The 13,221-nt window shown below is 41.8% G+C and overlaps 1 pseudogene; it reads left to right on the top strand.

Moving 5' to 3' along the window:
* The window catches only part of LOC135543832 (DENN domain-containing protein 1A-like), a 161,739-nt pseudogene that overhangs the window by 123,000 nt on the left and 25,518 nt on the right, over positions 1–13,221 (top strand).

Raw genomic sequence — 13,221 nt, 5'->3', positions numbered from 1 at the left:
ATAGGTGTCCATTATAATCTATGAAATAATCAGAATGCATTATTTGTCACCAGAACTTGAAAACGTGAAGAAAACTGTAAATACATTATGCTCCATAACGTGACATGACATACATTTTTATTTATTTATTTCACCTTTATTTGACCAGGTAGGCAAGTTGAGAACAAGTTCTCATTTACAATTGCGACCTGGCCAAGATAAAGCAAAGCAGTTCGACACATACAACGACACAGAGTTACACATGGAGTAAAACAAACATACAGTCAATAATACAGTATAAACAAGTCTATATACGATGTGAGCAAATGAGGTGAGATTAGGGAGGTAAAGGCAAAAAAAGGCCATGGTGGCAAAGTAAACACAATATAGCAAGTAAAACACTAGAATGGTAGATTTGCAATGGAAGAATGTGCAAAGTAGAAATAAAAATAATGGGGTGCAAAGGAGCAAAATAAATAAATCAATTAAATACAGTAGGGAAAGAGGTAGTTGTTTGGGCTAAAATATAGGTGGGCTATGTACAGGTGCAGTAATACAGTAATACAGGTGCATACATACATACAGTACCAGTCAAAAGAGCATGTCTACCACAGAATTCTGCAGAGATTCTCCATCCAATCTGGTTGGCGCTTAGTGCATTTTATCAATTGCAATTTGAATGTGACGAGATCCTGAGGCCCAATGTTTTGCCATTCATCTGCCGCCATCACCACATGTTTAAGCATGATAATGCACAGCCCCATGTCCACGTGTACGACAGCGTGTTCCAGTTCCCGACAATATCCAGCTACTTCGCACGGAGGTAGTCATCTGGAATGCATTTCAATTAACAAGTGTGCCTTGTTGAAAGTTACATTTGTGGAATTTCTTTCCTTTTTAATGCTTTTGAACCAATCAATTGTGTTTTGACAAGGTAGGGGTGGTAAACAGAAAATAGCCCATATTATGGCAAGAACAGTTCAAATAAGCAAAGAGAAAGGGCAGTCCATCGTTACTTTAAGACATGAAGGTCAGTCAATACGGACATTTCAAGAACTTTGAAAGTTTCTTCAAGTGCAGTCGCAAAAGTCATCAAGTGCAAAAGCCATCAAGTGCTCCATGAGGACTGCCACAGGAAAGGAAGACCCAGAGTTATCTCTGCGAAAGAGGATAAGTTGAATGCACCTCAGATTTCAGTCCAAATAAATGTGACCCGATTCATGAAACTAGGCGTATGTCGCAAGTCACAACTTCACAGGAGAACTTTTTGAACGTACACAAGTTGTGATTATGGTCCATTGTTTAGCTAGCTAGCTAGATGTCTTAACGAAATACACTATGCAAGTATTCATTTCATTAGAATGTCACTTCAACTGTTGATAGCCAATGCGAATTTATCAGCTAGTTTGTCTAGCTAGCTACATTTTCAGATATTACGCGTTTCTAATTTTGAAAGAAAGTATTTTCATTCAAGTTAGTTTACTGTTATCTAGCTACCTAATGTTAGCTGGCTTGCTCGCTACCTAACGTCAGGTCATGCGTTGGGATTCATTGTTTACCTAGCTAGCTATCTCACTACATTTCTTCACAAAAGACTTGTCTTTGTGTGCCAGAGCGCAGAATAACTGATGCATTTTTGAATGCTCAACACCCGTTGAATATATCCGGTGTCCGTGAACGTCGGCAACGAAGCGTAGTTCAGTGTTTGCCAGCAGCACAGTTACAGTCACCAACGGTCTGAAAAAAAGCCTAACCAGCTCTGCTCGGGCAAGTAAAATGGTCAGAGTGGGGTGTTCTCTGGAATTATGTGTCTGGAAGAAGCTAGCCGAATATTAGCCAGTTAGCTTGAGTACTTGACTGTCGTTGTGAGGTCAGAACTTTCGGATCAACCCTACTTATTGGCCAAAGCGTTCAGTGTGCACTCTGAACGCAAAACGCTCTGAATTTCCCAATAGACATTCTGACAACACAGTTGCAGTCTGGATAACAGAACAGCCTAACCAGCTCTGCTAGGGCGAGTCATTTTTAGTGAGCTGTTCTCTCTCTCTCTCTCGGTGTCTGGAGGTTGTTGGCAAGTTACTACAGAACACTCGGACCAACTCTTAAAGAGATGGGTGGGGCGAAGGCTTAAAAAGGTTTGAACAATGCTGAATGGGTGTAGACAAAGAAGGGCTCTCCAATAGTAGTACCAAAACATTGAAGGACGGTTTTCTCAAAAGTGAGTTTACAAGTTTATCAACTTTCAAAGAAGAATTAATTTCTCATTGTTTCCCCAAATGCAGTGTATGATATACCATTTTGTAGCTCAGAGTCTCTACTTTTATCCTATGTAAAAAACAGAAATTCAAATGCTGCTACATAAGACCGCATCCAGGTGGTGAGTCACAAATGCTTCACAGAGTTCAAGTAACAGACACATCTCAACATCAACTGTTCAGAGGAGACTGCGTGTATCAGGCCTTCATGGTCTAATTGCTGCAAAGTAACGACTATTAAAGGACACCAATAAGAAAGAGAGACTTGCTTGGGCCAAGATACTCGAGCAATGGACATTAGACTTGGTCTGATGAGTACAAATGTGAGATTTTTGGTTCCATCCGCCATGTCTTTGTGAGATGCAGAGTAGGTGAATGGATGATCTCTGCATGTGTGATTCCCACCATGAAGCATGGAGGAGGAGGTGTGATGGTGTGGGGTTGCTTTGCTGGTGACACTGTCAGTGATTTATTTAGAATTCAAGGCACACTTAACCAGCATGTTTACCACAGCATTCTGCAGTGATAAACCATTGTAATCTGGTTTGTGCTTAGTGGGACTACCACCTCCAGGCTGTTTAAGGGATATTTGACCAAGAAGGAGAGTGATCGAGTGCTGCATCAGATGACTTGGCGTCCACAATCACACGGCCTCAACCCAATTGTGATAGTTTGGGAATTAGTTTGGACTGCAGAGTGAAGGAAAAGCAGCCATCAAGTTGCCAACATATGTGGGAACTCCTTCAAGACTGTTGGAAAAGCCTTCCAGATGAAGCTGGTTGAGAGAATGCCAAGAGTGTGAAAAGCTGTCAAGGCAAAGGGCTTTGAAGAATCTAAAATCTATTTTGATTAACACTTTTTTGGTTACTACATGATTCCATCCATAGGTGTTATTTCATAGTTTTTATGTCTTCATTTTTATTCTACAATGTAGAAAATAGTAAAAACAATAAAGAAAAACCCTTGAATGTGTGGGTATGCCCAAACGTTTGACTGGTTCTGTATGTCTATTTATACACTACCGTTCAAAAGCTTGGGGTCACTTAGAAATGTCCTTGTTTTTAAAAGAAAAGCAAAAAAATGTGTCCCTTAAAATAATATGAAATTGATCAGAAATACAGTGTAGACATTGTTAATATTGTAAATGACTATTGTAGCTAGAAATGGAATATCTACATAGGCGTACAGAGGCCCATTTTCAGCAACCATCACTCCTGTATTCCAATGGCACGTTTTGTTAGCTAATCCAAGTTGATCATTTTAATGGGCTAATTGATCATTAGAAAACCCCTTTGCAATTATATTAGCACAGCTTACAACTGTTGCCCTGATTAAAGAAGCATTAAAACAGCATTTGTGGGTTCGATTACAGGCTCAAAATGGCCAGAAACAAATAACTTTCTTCTTAAACACATCAGTCTATTCTTGTTCTGAGAAATGAAAGCTATTCCATGCGAGAAATTGCCAAGAAACTGAAGATCTGGTACAGCGTTGTTTACTACTCCCTTCACAGAGCAGCACAAACTGGCCTATCCAGAATAGAAACAGGAGTGGGAGGCCCCGGTGCACAACTGAGCAAGAGGACAAGTACAGTGCCTTGCAAAACTATTAATCTCCCTTGGCGTTTTTCCTATTTTGTTGCATTACAACCTGTAATTTAAATTGATTTGTATTTGTATTTCGTGTAATGGACGTACACAGAATAGTCGAAATTGGTGAAGTGAAATAAAATAAAAAACTTGTTTCAATTTTTTTTTAAAGAAATAAAACAGAAAAGTGGTGCATTTATACAGTATGTATTCACCCCCTTTGCTATGAAGACCCTTGTGCAACCAATTACCTTCAGAAGTCACATAATTGGTTAAATAAAGTCCACCTGTGTGCAATCTAAGTGTCACAATCTGTCACAATCTGTCACATGATCTCAGTATATATACATCTGTTCTGAAAGGCACCAGAGTCTGCAACACCACTAAGCAAGGGGCACCATGAATACAACGGAGCTCTCCAAACAGGTCAGGGACAAAGATACAGATCAGGGTTGGGTTATAAAGCAATATCAGAAACTTTGAACATCCCACAGAGCACCATTAAAACATTATAAAAAATTGAAAGAATATGGCACCACAAGAAACCTGTCGAGCGAGGGCCAACCACCAAAACTCACGGACCAGGCAAGGAGGGCATTTCATCGGCAGGGACTAGGAAACTGGTCAGAATAGAAGTAATGAAGGAATGATGGATGGCACTAAATACAGGTAAATTCTTGAGGGAAACCTGTTTCAGTCTTCCAGAGATTTGAGACTGGGATGGAGGTTCACCTTTCACCTTCACCTTCCAGCAGGACAATGACCCTAAGCATACTGTTAAAGAAACACTTGATTGGTTTTAGGGGTAAACATGTAAGTGTCTTGGAATAGCCTAGTCAAATCCCGGACCTGAATCCAATTGAGAATCTGTGGTATGACTTAAAGATTGCTGTGCACCAGCGGAACCCACCCAACATGAAGGAGCTTTTGCAGTTTTGCTTTGAAGAATGGGCAAAATGCCCAATGGCTAGATGTGCCAAGCTTATAGAGACATATCCCAAGCGACTTGCAGCTGTAATTGCTGCAAAAGGTGGCTCTACAAAGTATTGACTTTGGGTGAATAGTTATGCCAGCTCAAGTTTCTTTTGTGTTATTGTGCTTTTCATGCACTTATATGCATGTGTCTAAATAGGTGTCCGCATGCTTACATGACTCAATGGATGTGTGTACAGTATGTGTGTGAACTTAGCCGGCACTGACTCCATGACTCAGCCAAGTCGATACACGTGTGTCACATATTAGCCTAATGTAGCAGGCATAGAAAGACACCTGACCACTTCCGTTTTTCAGGGGAAATGGAAATTGAGTTCAAAATACTGTATCCCTGAAAACCAGAAACATCCACTTTATGCCAACGCCGCTAAGGTTGGTCACATATTACCATCTTATTCATTATGAACTAAACAGCAGAACTGATCCTAGATCAGCACTCCTACGCTTTGTGGATACAGGACCAGTTCTTACACTATTTAAAGGGGACAGTTCCTACAGTATAACTGATTTGAAGGGGGACAGGTCCTACAGTATTGCTGATTTGAAGGGGGACAGTACCTATAGTATTACTTATTTGAAGGGGGACAGTACCTACAGTATTACTGATTTGAAGGGGGACAGTTGCTACAGTATTACCTATTTGAAGGGGGACAGTACCTACAGTATTACTGATTTGAAGGGGGACAGTACCTACAGTATTACTGATTTGAAGAGGGACAGTACCTACAGTATTACTGATTTGAAGGGGGACAGTTGCTACAGTATTACCTATTTGAAGGGGGACAGTACCTACAGTATTACTGATTTGAAGGGGGACAGTACCTACAGTATTACTGATTTGAAGGGGGACAGTACCTACAGTATTACTGATTTGAAGGGGGACAGGTCCTATAGTATTACTGATTTGAAGGGGGACAGTACCTATAGTATTAGTGTTTAAAGGTTAATTCAGCACATATTAAGTGTATCTCTGGCAGTATCACTGGGGAACATCAGAGGCCTCCTCTGCTCCTAGAAATGGCTTAAACCTTTAAGAGACTTCCGTCCTATCTTTACACACTCACCTCATCCTCTTATTCCCTTCTCTGTTTTTGTATTTTTTTTTCTTGATCTAACGTAAGGCTGAAATTCTGGACTTTTGGTGGGTCTTTTCATTTGTCTTGTAGTGTGTTTTGAGAAGGGGACATTGTGTGTGTGTGTGTGTGTGTGTGTGTGTGTGTGTGTGTGTGTGTGTGTGTGTGTGTGTGTGTGTGTGTGTGTGTGTGTGTGTGTGTGTGTGTGTGTGTGTGTGTGTGTGTGTGTGTGTGTGTGTGTGTGTGTGTGTGTGTTCTGGACAGGTAGAGGAAGTATTAAGGAAGCATTAGGAAAAAGAAAGTCGTTCTACCTTCTGGACACACTGATTAACTTGAGCATTCACATTAGGAGAGGATATGCTTTAATGTCCCAGAGGGGAATTTTGTTTAAGACACACAGTACTGCAGTATACAGAAAGACACTGTACATTGAGTTTACATGTTGACATTTCAAAACCACTCTTTTCCATTTCCTCCAAATAAAAGTACTCATGCAAGCAAATGAGGGAGGAAATGACAACAACAATTAATTTGCATGTCTTATCGGTCTTGCCTCCGCTGTGGTAGAGAACAAACCCAGGTCATGGCGAATGCTGCTAAAACGCTGTATTCTTTCCTACCGTTCTTTTTCCAGTCGCAAGTTTTTTGGGGTTTTGAGGGAGGCAAAACTTATGCTAACAAGGTAACCAAGGGTCTTTAATAACTGGGGGAGCTCGCTGCAGGAGATAAGCGACAGAGGAAGAGAGAGATGGAAAGAGAAAGGATTACTTCAGCCCCCCTGCACTTGCTCCCGGCTAGAGCATTAGCCTAAACGGCCGTCTCATGGAGTGGATTCATGTAGAATAACGCTGTTGTTGACTTGCAGGGCGTTGCTGTGCGTATGGATGCATGAGAGGGACAAGGGAGAGAGGGGGGCCTGGGGAACGGAGGGACTGATTTTAAAATAGCGGGGTCTAGATGCTACTAGAGGGGATGAGAGGCCTAAGGGCGAGAGAGACTATCTCTGGGGGAAAGGGGGAATGAAGAGAGGAAAGAGGGTTGAGATGTTGGTAGGAAAGGAGAAGGGGTATTGGGAAAGGAATGGAGAGAGGGATAGATAAAGACACTGGTAAGGTGAAAGGGATGGATGGATGATGGGAGAAGGTATTAAGGTAGGGTGAAAGGGATGGATGACGGGAGAAGGTATTAAGGTTGGGTGAAAGAGATGGATGATGGGAGAAGGTATTAAGGTAGGGTGAAATGGATGGATGATGGGAGAAGGTATTAAGGTAGGGTGAAAGGGATGGATGATGGGAGAAGGTATGAAGGTTGGGTGAAAGAGATGGATGATGGGAGAAGGTATTAAGGTAGGGTGAAATAGATGGAGGATGGGAGAAGGTATTAAGGTAGGGTGAAAGGGATGGATGATGGGAGAAGGTATTAAGGTAGGGTGAAATGGATGGATGATGGGAGAAGGTATTAAGGTAGGGTGAAGGAAATTGATGGAGGGAGCCAAAGAGAAGAGATTGGGGTATGGATGGATTGAAATATTACCTCTAAATGCACCTCTGTGAAAGGTGAAAATGTTACACGTTGCTTATCACTCAATCACACTGTCCTCATGTAGACATCATAAACAATAGTAAAGTGTAACTGTTTGTTTGTTTTCCCAGGTGTCCTTCTTAAAGAACCGCCTGAAGAAGGTTTCCACAACGACAGGAGACGGTGTGGCTCGAGCCTTTCTCAGAACACAGGCAGCTCTCTTCGGCAGCTTCAGGAACGCACTGCAGATTGAGCCGGTGAGCCATACTGAGAGAGAACAAGAGAGAGAGGGAAGAGGGGAAGGAGGGAGGGAAGGTTTACAGTTAGAAGTGAGTGACAATGTGAGAAACAGAGAAAAAGACAGTTTGTCTTTGTAGATGTGCTATAGAATGGTTACAGTGAGGCTTGAGAAAGAAAGACAGAGGGAGAGAGACACACTCACACAGAGAGAAGAGTGATGTTTGTGTACTGTATGTATATGTGAGTGTGTCTGTCTGCATGTGTGTGTGTGTGTGTCTGCCCACACGCTTGTGCACATGCACGCTTCTGTCACTGGATAATAGCATTAGCGATGCAGATCCCCGTGACCCCCAGTGTAAAGGGAGGGAGAAGCCCCACAGGATAGTCCCCTTACGTGGGGTAGCAGTCGCCCCACCAGGGGAGACAGAGAGGGGACACACGTCCTAACAATGGCACAGCTTGTACCCCCGCACTCCGTATGGGGAAGCCGGTGCCTTCCAAGCTGTCACTGCCCTGTGGCTAACCCTCACCCCTACACTCTGAACCCCTAGCCTGCACTCTCTCTGAACCAAGGACCCGTCTGCCTAGGAGTCACTAGGGATTCCAAAGACTTTCCTGTGTGTGTGTGTGTGTGTGTGTGTGTGTGTGTGTGTGTGTGTGTGTGTGTGTGTGTGTGTGTGTGTGTGTGTGTGTGTGTGTGTGTTACCCATCAAGTACATCAAACGATGGTGTAATTCTAGTCAAGCACCAAAATGAATCAAAGAAATGAACCGACACCCACTATTAGGGAAATACTGTTCTCAGCGTTACCGTGAAGGTGGTCAGGATGTGATATAGCCTTGATTTTGCACCGGCTTTCATTTTTATAGTGTCTAATGGGAAAAAATATTCAAGGCCCCATCTTGGGAACTTTCTTACTTTCTTCCCATCTCTCTCTCTCTCTCTCTCTCTCTCTCTCTCTCTCTCTCTCTCTCTCTCTCTCTCGTGCCCATGTCTCTCTCTCTCTCTCTGAGTCTCGTGCCCAGCGCTTGTTGTCATTAAGTCTGAACTGCAGAACCAGTTTGATCCAGAGGGAATGTGATGTGCAGCGGTATGGACAATGGGGATGTGGAGAGATGTGTGTGTTAGGGTTGGGTAATGTAAATCATAAAATATTGTGATTTGCTATGGGATCGCCCCCTATTGGCCAACCCCCCACTCCCCAAAAAAGTCAGAAAATGTTGCAGCTAAAAACCACCATCTATAGCTATAGTGCAAATCACATGCAACAACTGGACGAAGTGCAGGCAAATATTTTCTAATATTCCTTCCTGGTGGAGCTTCAGTATGAAACAGGTTTGTTTGTGGGTCAATATCACTAAAAGTGTTATTTTTTGTCCTCAAGATAAATCATTCCAAATTGTATATCAAAAATATACAAGGATCCTTGTGTGTATGCCTTCATGATAATAGAAGCATACTGACATAGACTTGTACATTTTATACCTTTAGGACTATTTTATTTCAGTGGAAGGAGGCAATGTTTCAATGTCCCTCCCAGGTGCTGCTCAATCAAATTCAACAAGAACAATTAGAATGAAATTATGCATTAAAAAAAAAAATATTTACACATTTTCACATTTTTTCCTTAAATGTTATCTTATGTATAGTCTTTTTTATGTGAAATGCTGCACCTTTTATAAGAGTATTGGCTATTTTCTGTACATCCTCAAAGTCGTTGTCCACCCTGTTACATTGTGGTTACTGGCCCTTTAAGAAAATATATATGGTCTACAATGACATCCCAAACAGGAAATTATGTCACTTCCTTGGCAGGAAAACAACGGTGGTTTGCCTGGTGAGTACCTAGATTTCATACTATTGCATTTTCATCATGATATGTCGGTGATGTGGGAAAGCATAACATGTCCACCCTGTTTAAGCAAAAATCTTAATTTAAAATTTCATAATATATTCATCAAACAATTCCTTTTCAATTGGCAGACATTATCCTAGCTTCATCCCGATCACTTGGAGCATAGTTGCTCCCTGTTATCCATGTACACTTAACAGTGTGTACATGCACTCAACAGAGTGAACAAATTGTCACGCCCTGGTCTATATTTATTATGTTTATCTTCATTTATTGGGTCAGGCCAGGGTGTGACATGGGTTTATTTGTGGTGTGTTTCGTCTTGGGGTTGTGTGGGGTGTATAGCATAGTCTATGGCTGCCTGAGGCGGTTCTCAATCAGAGTCAGGTGATTATCGTTGTCTCTGATTGGGAACCATATTTAGGCAGCCATATTCTTTGAGTATTTCGTGGCTGTTCCTGTCTCTGTGTTTAGTTTCACCAGATAGGTTGTATAGTTTCTTCACGTTTCCGTCTGTTGTTTTCGTACATGTTCAGTTATTTCACGTCTAGTCATTTTTCCACAATAAACATGAGTAACCACCACGCTGCATTTTGGTCCGCTCCTCCTTCAACAGAAGAAAGCCGTTACACAAATGGATATCATGCAGTAATGTGTTGCAAAATGTGATCTTGTTCATAAATAGTATTACATAATTACAGGATATATAGCATGTATAATATTTAAAGAATAAATAAATATCAATTGAAATCAGGTCTTTCTGAAGGAATGGCACCTCTCGGTGCAGCTGAAAGACAGCGGCAATACAGAGAACGACGTAATGCCGACCCAGAAAGAAGGAGAGAGCATCTAGAGAAAGAGAGGCAGAAATGGAGGAAAGATAGAGAGACAGGGAAGAAGGCAGTAGCTGAACTCAGTGACAGAGTGCAGCGTGCAGAAAGGAAGAAATGGAGAGATTCTAAAAGGATACTCAGAGCCAGGGCCTAGTGGATTGCTGCAATCCCAAACACCCCCCTAAACTCCTGATTATCAGCCTGGGCCTTCAAGGTTAGAATAAGAATATTATTTGCTAAACTTTCTACTAACTCTAACCGTAATCCTGAACCATAACCCATAACCCTAATCTCGATCTACTAACCCTTATCCTTAACTTTATCTCTGACTCTACCCCTAGAATCCTAACCATGCATTTAATGTGTTTTTAGGCAACGTCAGCAAGGGGAACACATTTAGAAAAAAACACACAGAAGACTCCAAAAAGAGAGAGAGCATTTCAAATCAGAAGTCGCAAAGGACAGGAAAAAAAAGAAAAAAATACAGGAAGAGGTATGCAAGGATTAGTGGAGAACAGGCATCTGTATCTCCTCATTCAACAGTCAAAGCATTGCAGAGACGTCAGAATGTGACATCACCTATTAACAGGGCTCTCCTCTTTCACACATCTCTCATTAAAGATATCAAAACAAAATACAGAAATGCAAGGAATCAGAAGAACAAGCAAATCATTGCGAATACACTGAAGAAGTATAAACTTCAGAAGACGGTGTTGGACTTTTCAAATAATGAGAGCAAAGTTGGAAGGGGACCTGTGCTCTTTTTTTGATGAGGAAGGGAAGCAGAACAGAAACAGATATAAAAAGGAAAGTGAATGATTTTTTTTCTCAGTGATGATGTAAGTAGTATAACGACCGGCCGCAACCAAACCATGACACGACTAAAGAACAAAATGCAGAAGAGGCTTCTGACTGACAATGAAAAAGTCTGCACAGGAAATTCCTGCCTGAGGAACTAGGTCAGTTGTCCAATACCTCCTTCTGCCACCTCAGGCCATTTTGAGTTGTTATGCCGAATGACACTGATCGTGAAACTTGTCAGTGCGAACCCCATGAGAATTTACAGTTCATGGCAAATCTCTTCACAGTCTTGGGCTTTTGTCCACTAAAAACCTTGAGGACATGGTCAAATCAAGTATGTGTGACCCGAAATCGAAGCTATGTGCTTATGGTGAATGTAAGGATCGCTTCCTCACCACTCCTCCAACTCTAAAACCTCCTGGGAATGTAGAAGTTCCTCTGACACAATGGACCTTGGAGAAGATCCAAAAAGATGTAGAGAAGTGCTCCATGATAACCGTGCAGAGGGAGGTCACAATAACAGAAACTGGTCAGTCAGTTTCAAGATAGTCTCGCTAAGTTTTAGGCAACACATCTTTAATATCAAGTGGCAATACAGGGCCTATAGGGGGCTTAGGGAGAGTCTGAAGAACAATGAGTGCTTGCTGCACATTGACTTCAGCAAAAACTATTCATGCAAATACAGTCAAGAGATCCAGTTCTTGCATTTTGGAGGATCCACCAGCAAGCCACTCTCCACACTGGAGTGTTCTACACTGCTGCAGACCAACCACCAATTGCCTTTTGCTCCATTTCACCATCACAGAGACATGATCCACCTGCCATTTGGGCCCACCTTGATCCGGTTCTTGCCAGTTGAAGCAGAAGTACCCTGAAGTCAGCCGGCTTCATTTCTTTAATGACGGGCCGGCTCCACAATACAGAACCACACAAACAAGGCTTTCAAGAGGTCAACTGGAATTTCTTTGAGGCCAGCCACGGCAAGGGGCACCAGATGGTATTGGAGATGCTCTCAAGAGATCTGCAGATCCATCAGTGCACCATGGAAAGGATATCCCAGATACACAGGCCCTGTACAATGTCCTAAAGGGTCTTAACTCCTCTGTGTTCTTCATTACTGAGAGTGATGTTGAGGCAAGAGCAGAGGTAACCCTCCTTCCACCCCATACACACATACAGTACATACATTGAGTATTGGTTGAGTATTGAAATGTTTAAGGTGTTTGTTACTCTATATATCTTATCATATGCTAACATAACATTAAGGTGAACTGAATGACATCAACAAATTCTTCTGGCCAAGTCCAAAGGAAGATATTTGTTGGTACTTTGATGGACAGTTCATTTGTCTGATGCCAGAGCCACTGGCTGTCAATAAACGCTCCTTGCAGAAGGAAAACTCCACCTGGAAGTATGTGGAAGAGCATTTGGGGTGAAAGGGGAGAGCGAGGGGGAGAGGAAGAGAAGGACAGGAATGTGTTTTAATGCTAATTCCAATGATTTTGTACCTGCAATGTATTTTTGTATTGTTGATGAATATATAATGAATATATAACTAAATAACAGTTCCTGTCACGCCTTGGTCTTAGTATTTTGTGTTTTAGTTAATTACTTGGTCAGGCCAGGGTGTGACATGGGTTTATTGTTTGTTGTATTCTTAGTGGGGTTTTTTAGTTATTGGGATTGTAGCTGATTAGGGGTGTGTGTTACATAGGTTTGGCTGCCTGAGGCGGTTCTCAATCAGAGTCAGGTGATTCTCATTGTCTCTGATTGGGAACCGTATTTAGGTAGCCTGGGTTTCGCTTTGTATTTCTTGGGTGATTGTTCCTGTCTCTGTGTAGTGTTCACCAGATAGGCTGTAATATGTTTCACGTTCCGTTTTGTTGTTTTGTATTTATTAGTTATTTCATGTATAGTACCATTGTTTGTTTCACTAATAAACATGAGTAACCAACACGCTGCATTTCGGTCCGACTTTCTTGCGACAAACGAAGAACGTCGTTACAGTTCCAATGTTGTTACTCCATGTATTACTATGTAGATATCTCCTCAGTGTTCAGTATTCAGATTTCAGGGTTTAATTTA

The sequence above is a fragment of the Oncorhynchus masou genome, chromosome 8, assembly GCF_036934945.1.
Source record: "Oncorhynchus masou masou isolate Uvic2021 chromosome 8, UVic_Omas_1.1, whole genome shotgun sequence".
In the NCBI taxonomy this organism is placed as follows: Eukaryota; Metazoa; Chordata; class Actinopteri; order Salmoniformes; family Salmonidae; genus Oncorhynchus; species Oncorhynchus masou.
Note: the sequence above shows the minus strand (reverse complement) of the source record. Positions and strands in the feature narration are given on the sequence as shown.